Here is a 14931-nt window from a genome sequence, read left to right on the forward strand (position 1 = left end):
AGTTAAGTGGCTTGTCTGAGGACCAGGACTTATGAGTCCCAGTTCAGGACTCCTTCTTTTGTACACTGACCAATCCGTGGAGAGGGCAGCATGGTAAAAAGAGTCCTGAATTGAAAATCAAGAATACCCTGATTATAGTCCTAGCTAGGAAAATTTGGGAAAGTCATCTCAGTTTCTACTTTATTGATACAAAAATGCTGACTGTTTTGCCTAACTCTCTTTGGTTTGTTTATTCAGCAGACAATTATCAAACATTTACTGTACTATACACTGTGGTAGGCCTGGTTCCTTCCCTTAGGCTGCTCACACTTCACTATGGATAATAGATTATCTGTATGAGTGAGAAGAGCTATAGGAAATTGTGTGTGTGTGTGTGTGTGTCTGTGTGTGTGTGTGTGTGTTTGGTGGGGTTAGGGGGTGGCCCTGGTGGTGGTAGTAGTCCACGAGAGACGGCTTTGGGACTGGGCTTTGCTTGTGAGGAGAAATCTCACAGGATTGTATGCAAGAATTAAATTGGATGATGGATACGACTGTGCTTTGTTTATTGTAAAGAACTGCATAAATGTTAGGGATTGTCATATCTTATAGAAGGTACTTCTTTTCTGAAGCCTTGGCTGACACAGTGGAACACTATAGTTGGAGTCTAAGCTTAATTGAGAAGAAAGGTTTCAGTGGCAAGAAAGATAGGAGCTCATTAAAGAAAAATCTGTGTCTAAAAGTGTTTTGAGTCTAGGAGTCCTTAAAGTGGGATATACCTTTTAAAATGATCTTATGCTTTGACGACACAGTGGACCTTCAAACTGCTTTTGGGTTTATAAAGAACTTATTTATAATCATCTTTTTAAAGAAGCACTTGTGTTGCTGCAGGCAGCATTTTAAATATTTAGGAGAGATATTTAAGGCAGCCTTGAAAACAAGAATATATCCTGGGATATAAGAGGAATCAGAGCAAGACAAAAGGAAATTAGGTGGCTGGACCAAAAGATATGTGATGTTCTTATTTTTTAGATTTGTTTGGATTCAGTAGATATAATTGTTGAGAACCTTCTATGTATGAGGCTTTGATTAGGTACTGAGGGAATGTAAATGAATGAATGAAACATTTCCTCACCAAAGGGACTTATAGTCTGGCTGGAAATGTAAGACACCTGTGGTAAATAAGGTGAGAAGAGTTTTCATGAGGTGCTCTAATATCCTAAGGGAGGAGGACCTATTCAAACTTTTGGGCAGGACTGTATCAGAGATGGCCAGTTAGAGGAGAGGACACCTGAAGATTAAGAGTTTTCCTGGAAACAAAGGGAGATAAGGAGAGATAAGGCTATTCCAGTCAGAAATAGCAGCATGAACAAAGGCATGAAGGCTTAGAGTAGTACCTGGTACTTAAAGCACTCAACAAAAAGAGATAAGTTCCTTAGAATTTAATGCTGGGATGTTGCAACTAATGAGACTGTGTGTTGTCCCTTTTTTGGGGAGAAGGTGAGAGCATTTTTAGTTTGTTAGGGTTAGTGACAATATGTTAGGCTGGAGTGTATTTTTTTCTCTACTGTTCTTTTTTTTTTATTGAGGTATAGTTGAGGTATATAGTCTATGTTTCAGGTGTACAACATAGTGATTCACAAATTTTAAAGGTTATATTCCATTTATAGTTATTATAAAACATTGGCTATATTCCCTGTGTTGTACAATATATCCATATAGCTTATGTATTTTATACATAGCAATTTGTACCTCTTAATCCCCTGCCCCATCTTTCCCCTCCCCATTCCCCTCTCCCCACTGGTAACCACTAGTTTGTCCTCAATATCTGTGAGTCTGCTTTTTTTGTTGTTGTTATATTCACTAGTTTGTTGTATTTTTAGATTCTACATATGAGTATTTGTTTTTCTCTGTCTGATATATTTCACTTAGCATAATACCCTCCATCTGTGTTGCTGCAAATAGCAAAAATTTCATTCTTTTTTTATGGGTGAGTAGTATTCCATTGTGTGTGTGTGTGTGTATGTGTGTGTGTATCACATTTTTATCCATTCATCTGTTGATGGACACTTAGGTTGCTTCCATATCTTGGCTATTGTAAATAATGCTGCTATGAACATTGGGGTGCATTTTCATTTTCTTCAGATATATACCTAGGAGTGGAATTGTTGGATCATATGGTAGTTCTATTTTTAGGTTTTGGAAAAACCTCCATACTGTTTTCCACAGGTGGCACCAATTTACATTCCCACCAATACTGCACGCATGAGTATGGTTTTCTCCACATCCTCTCTACCACTTGTTATTTCTGGTCTTTTTGGTGATGGCCATTCTGACAGATGTGAAGTGATATCTCATTGTGGTTTTGATGTGCATTTCCCTGTTGATTAGTGATGATGATAGGCTGAAGTATTTAAAAAAAAAACAATTTATATATGGAAGGAAGGTATAAGTAAGAGTTAACTGAAATGGATAGTTGTCATTTATTTTTACTGCACAGCATTTTGTGTCCCCCGTTTTTAAAAAAAGTTTGTTTATTTATTTATTTATTTGTTTGTTTGTTTATGGCTGAGTTGGGTCTCCGTTGCTGCACGCGGGCTTTCTCTAGTTGCGGCGAGTGGGGGCTACTCTTTGTTGCAGTGCGCGGGCTCATAGCGGTGGCTTCTCTTGTTGCGGAACACGGGCTCTAGGCGTGTGGGCTTCAGTAGTTGTGGCACACGTGCTCATGTGGAATCTTCCCAGACCAGGGCTCGAACCTGTGTCCCCTGCATTGGCAGGTGGATTCTTAACCGCTGTGCCACCAGGGAAGCCGCATGTCCCCCGTTTTATGAGTCTTCTTGGTGGCAAAGATGCTATCCCCTAAAGGAGATAAAAATTTAGATACTTGCTTCTCAAACTTCCTTGCTTCTAGGGCACAGGCAGTGACCTAGCTTTCACCAATACCGTATGCCCACACCACACTTGGATTTAGGACTTAATGACATGAGAGAGAAGGTAATGGGGAGCTAACTTTCTCTCTTTGGCTGTAGAGGCAGGTAGCATCACCTGCAAGGTTGAGTTTCTGTCACTGAAGTAGCATTGATGCTAGTGGCTGTTGCACTCAGGCCAAATTCCTGCACTGCCAGAAGAGGTCTGGTGCTTACATCCAAGAGTCTTCTGACTTAGGGGTCAGCAAACTATAGCCTGTAGGACATATCTGGCCAGTTGACTGTCTTTGTAAATAAAGTTTTATTGGAATACAGCCATACTCATTTGTTTACATATTGTTTATGGCTCTTTTTGTGCTACACAGGCAGAGTTGAGTAGTTGAGACAGCAATGATACGACCTGCAAAGCCTAAAATATTTAGTCTGGCCTTTTGCAGAAAAAAGTTTTCCAATCCTTGCTTCAACTGATAATGGTTGTCTTGTAACAAAACTGATATACCTCTTCCATTAGATAATGAGAGTTAATAGTTTGAATTTCACTCCCTTCCTTTTGATTTTGATTTGTCTTCCAGGATGCACAGAGCAAAATTCGGTCATGAATTGCAATAGCTACCTTTAGTATGGGTTTTTTGGTACTTGCTGTGATTTTCTTCTACTTTATGACCTATACCCCATTGATGATTACTATTGTCCTAGGATGTCTGTCTGTCTGTCTATCTATCTTATCTATCTTTTATATGTGCAAGCAACTTGAAAGCCATTTTTGAAGACAGAGTTATACCGTTATTCTTATAAAAATAAGAACTTATTAGGAAGAGTGATTGTCTGGTGTCTGTTACTGTGCAGTCCTCCTTTTATCTACTCTGTATTTTTAAACTTTGCTAGATCAACTCCAATCTCATGCTAATAAGAGAAATTCATGTATGATTAGGGGCCAGTGGCTGATAAGGAATAGAGGATTCAGACTAGTAAGAATCCTCTTCCTCTTGATTCTCTAGTATGCTTCTTGTTTGTGTTAATTAGGAATGTCTTCAGCTGTAAGTAGGAGAAAAACCTAACAATGACTTCAAATGTAGGGATTAGCTTTCTTGACAAGAAGTCTGGAGGAAAAAGGATGGTTGCTGGCATGGGTTCAGATACTCACAATACCATTTGGATTCCAGGCTATTTCTGTTTTTCCAGTCTGCATCCTTAGAGTGTTTGCTTTCAGCCTTTGTGCTTATGATCTCATAGTTACAAAACGGCTACTGTAGCTCCAGCAGGAATGTTTGAGGAAGAAGAAAGGGGGAAAGGCAGAACTAGCACTTCTTCTATGTCCTATTTTGTATTTAAAGCAACCATTTCCCCAGAATTCTTAGAAGCTTTTCATGACTTTACTGGCTAAAACTGTGTCACATGGGCACACCGAAGTTTGAGGAAGTCTGGGAAAACGAATATTTAGTTGTCTCATTGCCTTCCTGAACAAAATTAGGGTTTATTTCGTGAGAATGAAGGGAAGAACAGTTATTGGTTAAGCATTTGAAAGTCATTTGACTTTAATGACTTTTTAATATGGTTTTTAAAAATGTATTTGTACTCTATATCATTCCATAAAAATATGTAGTGGTGCCTACATTTTATTAAAGTTGCCATATTCTGGTCTGGGGATAGAATAGTAAATGGGGACATAAAGTAATTTTTCAGTCTAGAGGTGAAAAGGTATATGTTTTAATCTGCTAGGCTGGGTGGCTTAAACAAAAGACATTTATTTTCTCACAGCTCTGGAGACTGAGAAGTCCAAGATCAAGGTTCTGGCGGGATTTGGCTTCTTGTAAGAACTCTCTTCTTGGCTTACAGACTGCTGCCTTCTCACTCTGTCCTCGAGGCAGAGAGAGAGAGAGAGAGAGAGAGAGAGAGATTCTGGTGTCTCTTCCTCTTTTATAAGGACAGCAGTTCTATTTGATCAAGGTTCCTCCCTTATGACCTCATTTAACGTTTTTTTCCTTTAGAATTATTTTATTAAATCATAAATGTATAACAGCTTTTTAACTCTACCCACGCACTTAAATTTTTTTTAAAGGAAAAACGTTATGTCTTATTACACCATGATCCTGGCTAATAGCTTTTCAAAACTTTGAGAAAAATCTTAAAAAAGGTTTCACATGTCACCTGAAACTTACAAATTTAACATTATCAAAGAAGGACTGCTTCTATACTCTTACAAAGACCACTAGAAAGAAACAACAATTAAAAAGCTAAGAAACTGTCTCAAAGGCATTATTTTTTGTTTTTACAATCTTTCCTCCCCAGTAGGTAATGTTATTAAATAATCCAATCCATTCACAAAATGGCTCTCTGCATCTACTCTGGTGTAGTCTGCATATTTATGCATGACTGAGATGAGAGTTTCCTTAACATTGTTATTTCGATAACCTGAAGTTGTTCTGTTACCTCTGGGCTCTCATCCTCTCCTACTTATACAGTGAAGCCCATGGTAAATAGAAAGAAGCTCAATATCGGCTTCTCCCTCCATAACCCCCACTTCCTCCACTGCCTCCTGGACCATAGTTTCCTCCACCATATGGTCCCCCCTTGTTCCTGCTACCACCAAAGTTTCCACTCTTCATTGGACCATAGTTAGTAGGTTGCTGATTATAATTTCCAAAATTATTAAAATTTCCACTTCCATAATTTCCTCCTCCATAGTTGTCATAACCATCTCCGTAGCCCCCACCCTGGTTGCCATATCCAGGTCCTCCACCACCATATCCTTCTCTTCCTTCTCCATAACCAGGGCTACCTCCAAAATTACCACCTCCAGGTCCTCCTCCATACCCATTATAGCCATCCCCAAATCCACGACCACTTCCATATCCATCAGATCCTCCTCTGAAGTTACTTCCTTGACCTCATTTAACTTTAATCACCTCCTTACAGGCTCTGTCTCCAATACAGTCACAGGTGGGGTTAGGGCTTCAACATATGAATTTTGGAGGTAAGGGGGGCACAATTCAGTCATAATAATATATTAACAAACACTTTTAGTAAATTGGGATAAGTGGGCAGATTGCTCTGAGGACCATAAGTAGGAGTGGCTAAGTCTGTTTGAGGGAGTTTGGAAAAACCTTGGTAGAGGTGGTGACATTTGAACTGAATCCAAAAAAATAAGCAGAGGGGAAAATTATGGAAGAGTAGTTTGTTACTGCATCCTACGTGCTGAGAGGTTGATTGGGGGTGTTAATACTTTAAAGATTATCCATTTCATTATTGTATACTTCTGATTATTATAATGTTCTTATATTGATATAAAATAGAATTCCCCGTTACTCTCTCTGTCTCTATTTGATGGAGAAGACAAGGTGATTTGTATGGCATATGACAAGATAATCACTCTTGGGCAATCTCTTCTTTAGGCCAGTTCTAAGATTATATCCACATTTCTGGCCTTCATTGGTCTTTCTAGTTTCTTCCTGACTGGTCTTTCCAGCTCCATTTATTCATTCACTTATTCCTTCATTCAGCCATTACTTACCAATCTCCTACTGTGTTCAAGGAATAGTTCTTAGGTCAGGGGATAAAGGAAAAGTTTTTGCTTGTGGGGCATATGTTCTATTGGTGGGAGTCAACCAAAAAGCAAACAAATATGTCAGTTGATGGTAAGTGCTATGGATACAAATAAAGCAGAGTAGGAGGGAATAAAGAGTGCTGAGATGGAGTGAAGACAGGTTCCTGTCGTTTTATGAAGAGTGGTCAGGGAAGACCTCTGATGAAGTGATATTTGAGTAGAGACCTGAAGGAAGTGAGGAAAGGAGTCATATGGATATCTGGGGGAAAATGTGTTTTTAGGCAGAGTGACCATAGGTACCAAAGCCCAGAGGTGGGACTGTACATAGCCTGTTGGTGGAAGCCATTGTGCCTGGAGCAGCGTGAGTGAAGGAGAGAGAAGTAGGAGACCAGGTCAGAGATGTAGCAGGGTAAGATGGGGGGTGGAGGAGGAGGATAGAGGTAAGATCATGTATGGCCTTGTAGGTCTTCATAAGAACTTTAACTTTTACATTGAGGGATTTGGGAAGCCACTGGAAGATTTTGAGCAGAAGAGAGTGATGTGATCTGAGACTTACATTATATAAAGGATCATTCTGGGAGGCAGGAGTGGATCTGTTAAGAGTCTATTGCAATACTCTAAGTCAGAGTTTCTCCACTATTAACACTTTGGGCCAGATAATTCTTTGTTGGGAGGGGCTGTCCTGTGCATCATAGTATTATTAGTTGCATTCCTGACCTCTACGCATTAGATGCCAGTAGTACCTCCACAGTTGTTTCAACAAAAATTTCTCTAGACATTGCCAAATTTCTCCTTTGGAGAAAAATCTCTCCCCCCTAGCCTCCAAATATTGAGAACCACTATTCTAGGTAAAAGTTGCTGATGGTTTGGGCCAAGGCAGTAGCAGTAAAGGTGATGAGAAGTGATTGGATTGTAGATATATATTGAAGGTAGAGTTGTTAGGATTTGCTGGTGACTTTGAGGTAAAGGTGATAGAAAAAATGGAGTCAAAGATGAATCAGATTGGGATTTCCCTGGTGGCGCAGTGGTTAAGAATCTGCCTACCAATGCAGGGGGCACGGGTTCGAGCCCTGGTCTAGGAAGATCCCACATGCTGCGGAGCAACTAAGCCCGCGAGCCACAACTACTGAGCCCACGTGCCACAACTACTGAAGCCCACGCACTTAGAGCCTGTGCTCCACAACAAGAGAAACCACTGCAATGAGAAGCCCACGCACTGCAACAAAGAGTAGCCCCTGCTTGCTGCAACTAGAGAAAGCCCGTGCGTAGCAACGAGGACCCAACATGGCCAAAAATAAATAAATAAATTTATATATATTAAAAAAAGATGGGGCTTCCCTGGTGGCGCAGTGGTTGGGAGTCTGCCTGCCAATGCAGGGGACACGGGTTCGAGCCCTGGTCTGGGAAGATCCCACATGCCGTGGAGCAACTAGGCCTGTGAGCCACAACTACTGAGCCTGCGCGTCTGGAGCCTGTGCTCCGCAACGAGAGAGGCCGCGACAGTGAGAGGCCCGCGCTCCGCGATGAAGAGTGGCCCCCACTTGCCGCAACTAGAGAAAGCCCTCGCGCATAAACGAAGACCCAACACAGCCAAAAATAAATATAAAAAAAAAAAATTAAAAAAAAAAAAAGATGAATCCGATTTTTGGCTTGGGTAATTGGAAGAGTAGAATTGCATTGACAGGGGGACAGATGAAGAAGGAACAGATTTTTGGAGCTGTTAAGTCTGTCAGTGACACAGGTTTGTCTTCTGTTGTCTTTAAAAATGCTCTGTTTCTTGAAAGTAAGAAGTAGGTCTCCTCATATTTTCATCCTTTGTGACTGCACTGTATCTGGCGTGTAGAACAAATTCAGTAAATGGTGAATGAATGATGAGATTATTTACTATTTCCTTGAATGTCTAGATTATTTATTATTTCCTAAACAGAGCTCATGCTTTTTCCTCCTTTGGGCCTTTGCTTTTGTGGTTCCCTCAAGGGGATTCTCAACCCTCACCCCCATTCTCAGTACCTCTATTTATGAAAATTCTACTCCTTTTTAATACCCAACCCAAATACTGTCTCCTTCACAAAACTTCCCCCAGCTCTACAGATGTAGTTGGTGTCTCTCTTCTCTGTACTTTTTGCCTTGTTTGAACTTCGTGTACATTTTGATTTAGTTAGTTGCTTTGTATCTGACTGGCACTGAATAGATTTTTGCCTTTTTTCCCCCTTTTCCATCCTTCCATTGCTTATTTCTTTTCTTGAAGTATTTTGGTAAGCCATTATTGTTATTTATTTATTTTATTCTCCACCTCATTCCATAGTCCTTAATAGACAACTGGCTCTGCCATGTAATTACAAGAAAGAATGCTATATTAGATGACTATTTTAATAGAACCAAAATCATCATTGTTGACTGACTTCCTCCTACATTTTTTTTAGACTTTATTTTTAAAAATTATTATTTTTTATTTTGGCTGTGTTGGGTCTTCGTTGCTGCGTGCAGGCTTTCTCTAGTTGCGGTGAGCAGGGGCTAACTCTTTGTTGGGGTGTGTGGGCTTCTCATTGCAGTGGCTTCTCTTGTTGTGGAGCACGAGCTCTAGGCATGCGGGCTTCAGTAGTTGTGGTGCACGGACTCAGTAGTTGTGGCTTGCAGGCTCTAGAGCTCAGGCTCAGTAGCTGTGGTGCATGGGCTTAGTTGCTCTGTGGCATGTGGGATCTTCCCGGACCAGGGCTCGAAACTGTGTCCCTTGCATTGGTAGACAGATTCGTAACCACTGCACCACCAGGGAAGTCCCCACTTCTTCCTACATTTAACTGGTAATATCAGAAGTTGTAATTCTCAATCAGTAAATGTATTGGTCTTAAATTATTTGTGGTTACACAAGAATCAAATAAAAACAATCATTTTCAAATCCTATAGCCACTATCAGTTGAAACCTGTAATGTCTAAACAAAATTTGCTAATTATTACTGATCATTAGCCTTTATATAGTGTTAACAGTGGTTGCAAACGCATATGCTTGTAGAAGTCAGCTGAATGACCTGAAAGGGCCTGATTAGGCTAAGATGACTACATAGACAAAACATCACTGGTCAAGATCCATGGGTTGAATGAATAGTTTGTGAATTATTTACTTTGGAAAACCAAAGGACTATATAAATGCAAGGAGTAATTGCACTTAAAACAAGTTAACTGCTAACTTGTTGTGTAAACTTGGGCCAGTTATTTGATATATGTAGGATTTTATTTCTTTCTTTGACTATGTAGTTTAGTCTTTTAAAGTCCCTTCTACCTCATTTGATTCTGCGTTTTCATTTCTTTAGCTAATAGTTTCTTCCTTGATTATAATTTACTAGCCCTCAGTAATAAATAAAATGCTGGCTTCTTATTAATATACCTCAATATCATGAGTCTTGTATTTCATCAGAGGAAGCCATGGTTAGCAAAGCTTCCTATAGCAGTACCCACCATTGAAAGAGACAGCATGTGAGCTGACTGGTCTGCATTCTATAACCAAACCAGCATCTGGTTTTTGAGAACTGAAAACTAGAATAGAAGATGCCTGAATTTGATCTTCCTTGCTGAAGACATTAGTGGTCCTGCGTTATACTATATGATACATGTTTTGTAGTGTCTTCCATCTTATCCTGTTTATTTTGTTTATTCAGTTTTCTAGTGCAGTATCTTTTACAGTTTTATGTATGCCACTCTCCCTTATTAGTGGTGATTCCTGGAGTCATAGGCCATTTCTAGGTCATCTTTAATCCCTGTAACCAAGTACAGGCAAGGGCACATGGTAGATGTTTGAAGAGATAGAATACTTACTAGATTTGCAGGTGATGAAAACTGGAAGGAAAAACTACTATGCTAGATGGCACAGAGAGAGAGAGAGACAGAGAATGAGCGAGCGAGAGAGCGAGTGAGCTTGAAAAGGTGGGTTGAAGCCAAAAAAGACAAAATTTAAAGTGGATGGCAGTGAAGTTCAATAGTTTAAGTCTCAAAGAAATGGCAAAATATGGGGAGCCTAAAGGAGACCTAGCCTGATGCTATTCTTATGAAAATTGTGGTTTTGGCTGCCTAAGGCCAGTGTCAGCCAAAGGCACTGCAGTGACTAAAAAGCTAGTGCAGCTTCAGACTGAATTATTGGAAGTACAAAGTATAGTTAATGGAGGTGATAGTCCAACTACGTTCTATAGGGGATAGACTGCCCTTAGACTATCACCTTTCCCATAGGGTACCAGGCAGTAAGAGGGTCATTGCAAACAGTACTGTGTTTAGTGGAAGGTGCCCTAGTTGCACCAGGGTCATTGCAAACAGGACTGTGTTTAGTAAAATGTGCCCAGATCACTCAAAATAGAGTTTGAACTGTTCCCAGTCTGCAATGAGGTAAGCATAGAAATTGAGAGAGTTTAGAAACTTTTACAATAATTTGACAGAGTAATTTTAGGTCTAATGAATCTAATGAAAAAGAAAATAAAGTTTATCTTATATGTCTTTTTTTGTTTGTTTGATACTTGCCCTTTATTTTTTATTTTATTTTAATAGACTTTATTTTTTGAGCAGTTTTAGGCTTATAGAAAAATTGACCAGGAAGTACAAAGACCTCCCGTGTACTCCATCTCTCCCACTCCTCCCAGCACTTCCTCTATTAACATCTTGTATCAGTGGGTACAATTGATGAATCAGTATTGATACATTATTATTAACTAAAGCTCTTTGTGTTGTATATTTCTATGGGTTTTAACAAATGCGTCATATCAGGTATCCACCATTATAGTATCATACAGAATAGTTTTACCACCTTAAAAATGCCCTGTGGGGACTTCCCTGGCAGTCCAGTGGTTATGACTCCGAGCTTCCACTGCAGGGGACATGGGTTCCATCCCTGGTTGGGGAAATAAGATCCCGCATGCTGCACTGCACAGTCAAAAAAAAAAAAAAAAAAAAGCCCTGTTTCACCTGTTCATCCCTGCCCCCACTTTCTTAGCCCCTGGCAACCACTGATCTTTTTGCTGCTTCTATAGTTTTTCCTTTTCCTGACTATTATATAATTGGAGCCAGCCTTTTCAGACTAGCTTTTTTCACTTAGCAGTATACATTTGGGGTTTTTCTAGGTGTTCATGGCTTGATAGTTCATTTCTTTTATTGCTGAATAATACGCATTGTATGGATGCTTGTCTATCCATTCATCTATTGAAGAATATCTTGGTTACTTCTGAATTATGGCAATTATGAGTATGGCTGCAATAAATATTTGTGGACAGGTTTTTCAACTCATTTGGATAAATACCTAGGAGTGCAATTGCTAGATTGTATGGTAAGCCTGTATTTAGCTTTATAAGAAACTGCCAAACTGTCTCTCAAAGTGGCTGTACGATTTTGCATTCCCTCAGTAGTGAATGAGAATTCTTGTTGCTGCACATCCTCACCAACATTTGGTGTTATCACTCTTTTGGGTTTTAGCCCTTCTAATAGGTAAGTAGTGGTATTTTGTTGTGTTTTAATTTGCAAGTCCCTAATGACATATGATGTTGATTATCTTTTCATGTGCTTATTTGTCATCTCTATATCTTCTTTGGTGTGGTGTCTGTCCAGATTTTTTTGTCCATTTTTTGATTGGGTTGTTTGTTTTCTTATTGTTGAGTTTTAAGAGTTCTTTGTATATTTGGAATATAAGTCCTTTATCAGATGTGTGTTTTGGTAATATTTTCCCAAGTCTATGACTTGTCTTTTCATTCTCTTAATACTGTCTTTGGCAGAACAGAAGTTTTAAGTTTTAAATAAGTCCAAGTTATCAACCTTTTCTTTTATGGATTGTGGTTTTGTTGTATCTAAAAAGCCATCACCCAATCTAAGGTCATCTAGGTTTTCTCTTTTGTTATCTTCTAGTCATTTTATAGTTTTGCATTTTACATTAAGGTCTGTGGATACATTTTGAGCTAATTTTTGTGAAAAGTGTGAAGTCCGTGTCTAAATTTTTTTGCAGGTGGAGGTCAAGTTGTTCTCGCACCATTCATTGAAAAGACTGTTCTTTCTCCATTGAATTTCCTTTGCTCATTTGTCAAGTATCAGTTGACTGTATTTGTGTATGTCTATTTAGGGTCTCTATTCTGTTCCACTGATATATTTGTCTGTCCTTTCGCCAATAACACACCACCTTTATCACTGTAGCTTTATAGTAAGTCTTGAAATCAGGTAGTGTTAGTCCTCTGATAGATATCTATATGTAGCTATAGTTATATTGATCAGATACGTTGCCTAGGCTACATCCCAGACCAGTTGAGTCAGAATCTCTGCTAGGACTTCAGTATATATTTTTAAAGCTTCCCTGGTAATATTGATACACTGGGCGAGTTAAAAACCACCATACTCAAACCATAAACTTCTTGAAGGTGTGGTCCTGTTCGATGGTGTGTATGTCTCTCGTGGCTTGTACAAGATGCTTAAATAGTTATTGAATGAACAAATGATTAAAAGAACTGAGTGTATTTATTCTGGAGAAGAGAAAATGTGCATGGCCTTGATAGATCACCATATACACATATCTGAAAGTCTTTAATATGATTTGGCGTTGAAGGATGTTTTCTGAGTGCTCTAGTAGCCAGAATTGGAAGTTCACAGAGAGGCACCTGGCTGAATATTAGGAAGCACTGTCTCATAGTGCTCGTTGCAGATGAGCTTTCTGTTCCTGCATATTCCAGCAGAGCCTATCTGTAAGAGCAAATGCTGCATGGGATGGGAAGTTGGGTAAGGTCAGATGTTATGATTATTGATGATTACTTTGAAAAACTATGTCCAAGACTGCGGACTCTTTTTGGTTCTCCTCTCATTCATAAGTTGAAGGACAAGGGTGTGGGCCCAAAAGAACATCCTAAAACTACTTTGAAGCTGAGTTCTCGTAGTGCAGCAGATCCCTCCAGTTTGTATTACTGGCCGATTCTCTGTGTGGGCAAGGGGATCTTCAAGAAATTTCTTGTCTCCTCTACCAAATTTGAGACTTTGATAGTTGGAATAGCACAAGTACTCAGGGTCTGGGAAAGGTGAAAAAAACAGAAGAGCTCTTTCTGTCCTACTGGAGTTCTTCCTCTACATCCTTCTGCAATTAGATTACTTTGGGCATATCAAATGGAGGTGTAGACATCTGTCAGGGAAAATTTCTCTCTAGCACACTTAAATTATTGATCAGACATAATGCTGGTTACCTGCTCTTTGCCAGGCTGTAGGGAGAGGGATATGGTAGTCAATACAAAGATGACTGACGGGGCAGAGAGAAATAAAGCATAGGCTTAGGAGTCAGACCAAAGTTGGAATGACTCAGCCATTTACCAGCTGTGTGGTCTTGGGGAAGTCACTGCCCTCTCTCACTCATCACATCCTGTCTTTTACCGAGTTCGGCTGCTGCTTCTTCCAAGCTGTATGTTTAGAATATTCTTGTTTCTTCTCATCTCTTCTTCCAGTATGTTATTCTAAATCATTACTGTCTTCTTTTGCCTGGAGTTCTGAAAGAATCTACTGACTTGTCTTCTTATTTCCATAACTCTCCCCTCTGTTCTCCATTCAGCAGTCAGTGATTTTTAAAAAATATAGATTAGACCTTGTCATTCTGCTTAAAACCTTCCAAAGCTTTCCCATTGCTGAAACCTAGAACAAAACCCAGACTCCTAGTTATGACCCACAAGAGACCCTGCATAATCTGACTCCTGACATCTCTCTCAAGAGCAAGACATAGAGGGGTAGTTGACGAGGTAATTTTACGTCCTACAGAGCATTTGGAAATGTGTGAAGGTGTTTTTTTATTGTTTCAATTACCGGGGGGCACTACTAGCATTTAGGGGGTCTGGGCCAGTGTTGGTAAATATTCTGTATTGTTCTGCTCAGGGCCCTTTACAATGCCTGATTCACAATATGTGTTTAAGAAATACTTATTGTACAAAACCATATTCTTCCTGGAACTCAGTTTTGACACATGTGAATTGGTAGTGTGTCTACTTCATAAGGTTGTGGTGAGATAGACATATGATTTTGTAAAGTACTTGGTACACAGGTACCTGCTGTGTAGCTGGTAGCTACAAATGGTAGCTGCTGTTGAGCCTTCTTTGCTTAGAAGCAGCTATAAGCATCCACCCAGTGTTTTCCCTAGGGCATTAGAATTAGAACCTGACACCTTTGTTGGAGGCGGTGGGTGGGTGCATTTCATTCCTTGAAGCCTAATCTGATAGAATGCTAGGTTTGATTTTGAGTTGTCCTGGAGTCCAGACCCAGCTGGAGAAACTAAGGCACAGGGGAGCTCTGGTTCTCTTCCTTGACTCTGGGGCCCACCCAGGAAGCTCTGACAGTCCCTGGAAAGCCTGGATTCACTGAGAAATTACCCCCTGCTGAAGACTAGGTTGGGGAGAATAGCTGAGAGGGTGGCAAGGTAGTAGTCTCCCCGCCTTCCCTCAGAGCCTCTTTGCAGAAAGGAGAAGCGCGGTTTTCTCCCGCCTCCTTCCCTCCCTTATT

The 14931-nt window shown here is 39.9% G+C and overlaps 1 protein-coding gene and 1 long non-coding RNA gene across 9 annotated transcripts in view; one reads left to right on the forward strand and one right to left on the reverse strand.

The window, feature by feature from the left end:
- The window catches only part of PAK1 (p21 (RAC1) activated kinase 1), a 151773-nt gene that overhangs the window by 53686 nt on the left and 83156 nt on the right, over positions 1–14931 (forward strand). The gene's annotated exons all lie outside the window — the stretch shown is intronic.
- On the reverse strand, positions 3647–14882 carry LOC309636816. Its single transcript, XR_014250237.1, has 2 exons — positions 5698–14882; positions 3647–5577 (listed from the first exon to the last, which is right to left on the reverse strand). It is a non-coding gene; the product is annotated as an uncharacterized lncRNA (long non-coding RNA).

This window comes from Balaenoptera physalus (genome assembly GCF_965194825.1).
Source record: "Balaenoptera physalus genome assembly, chromosome: 10".
NCBI classification, from domain to species: domain Eukaryota; kingdom Metazoa; phylum Chordata; class Mammalia; order Artiodactyla; family Balaenopteridae; genus Balaenoptera; species Balaenoptera physalus.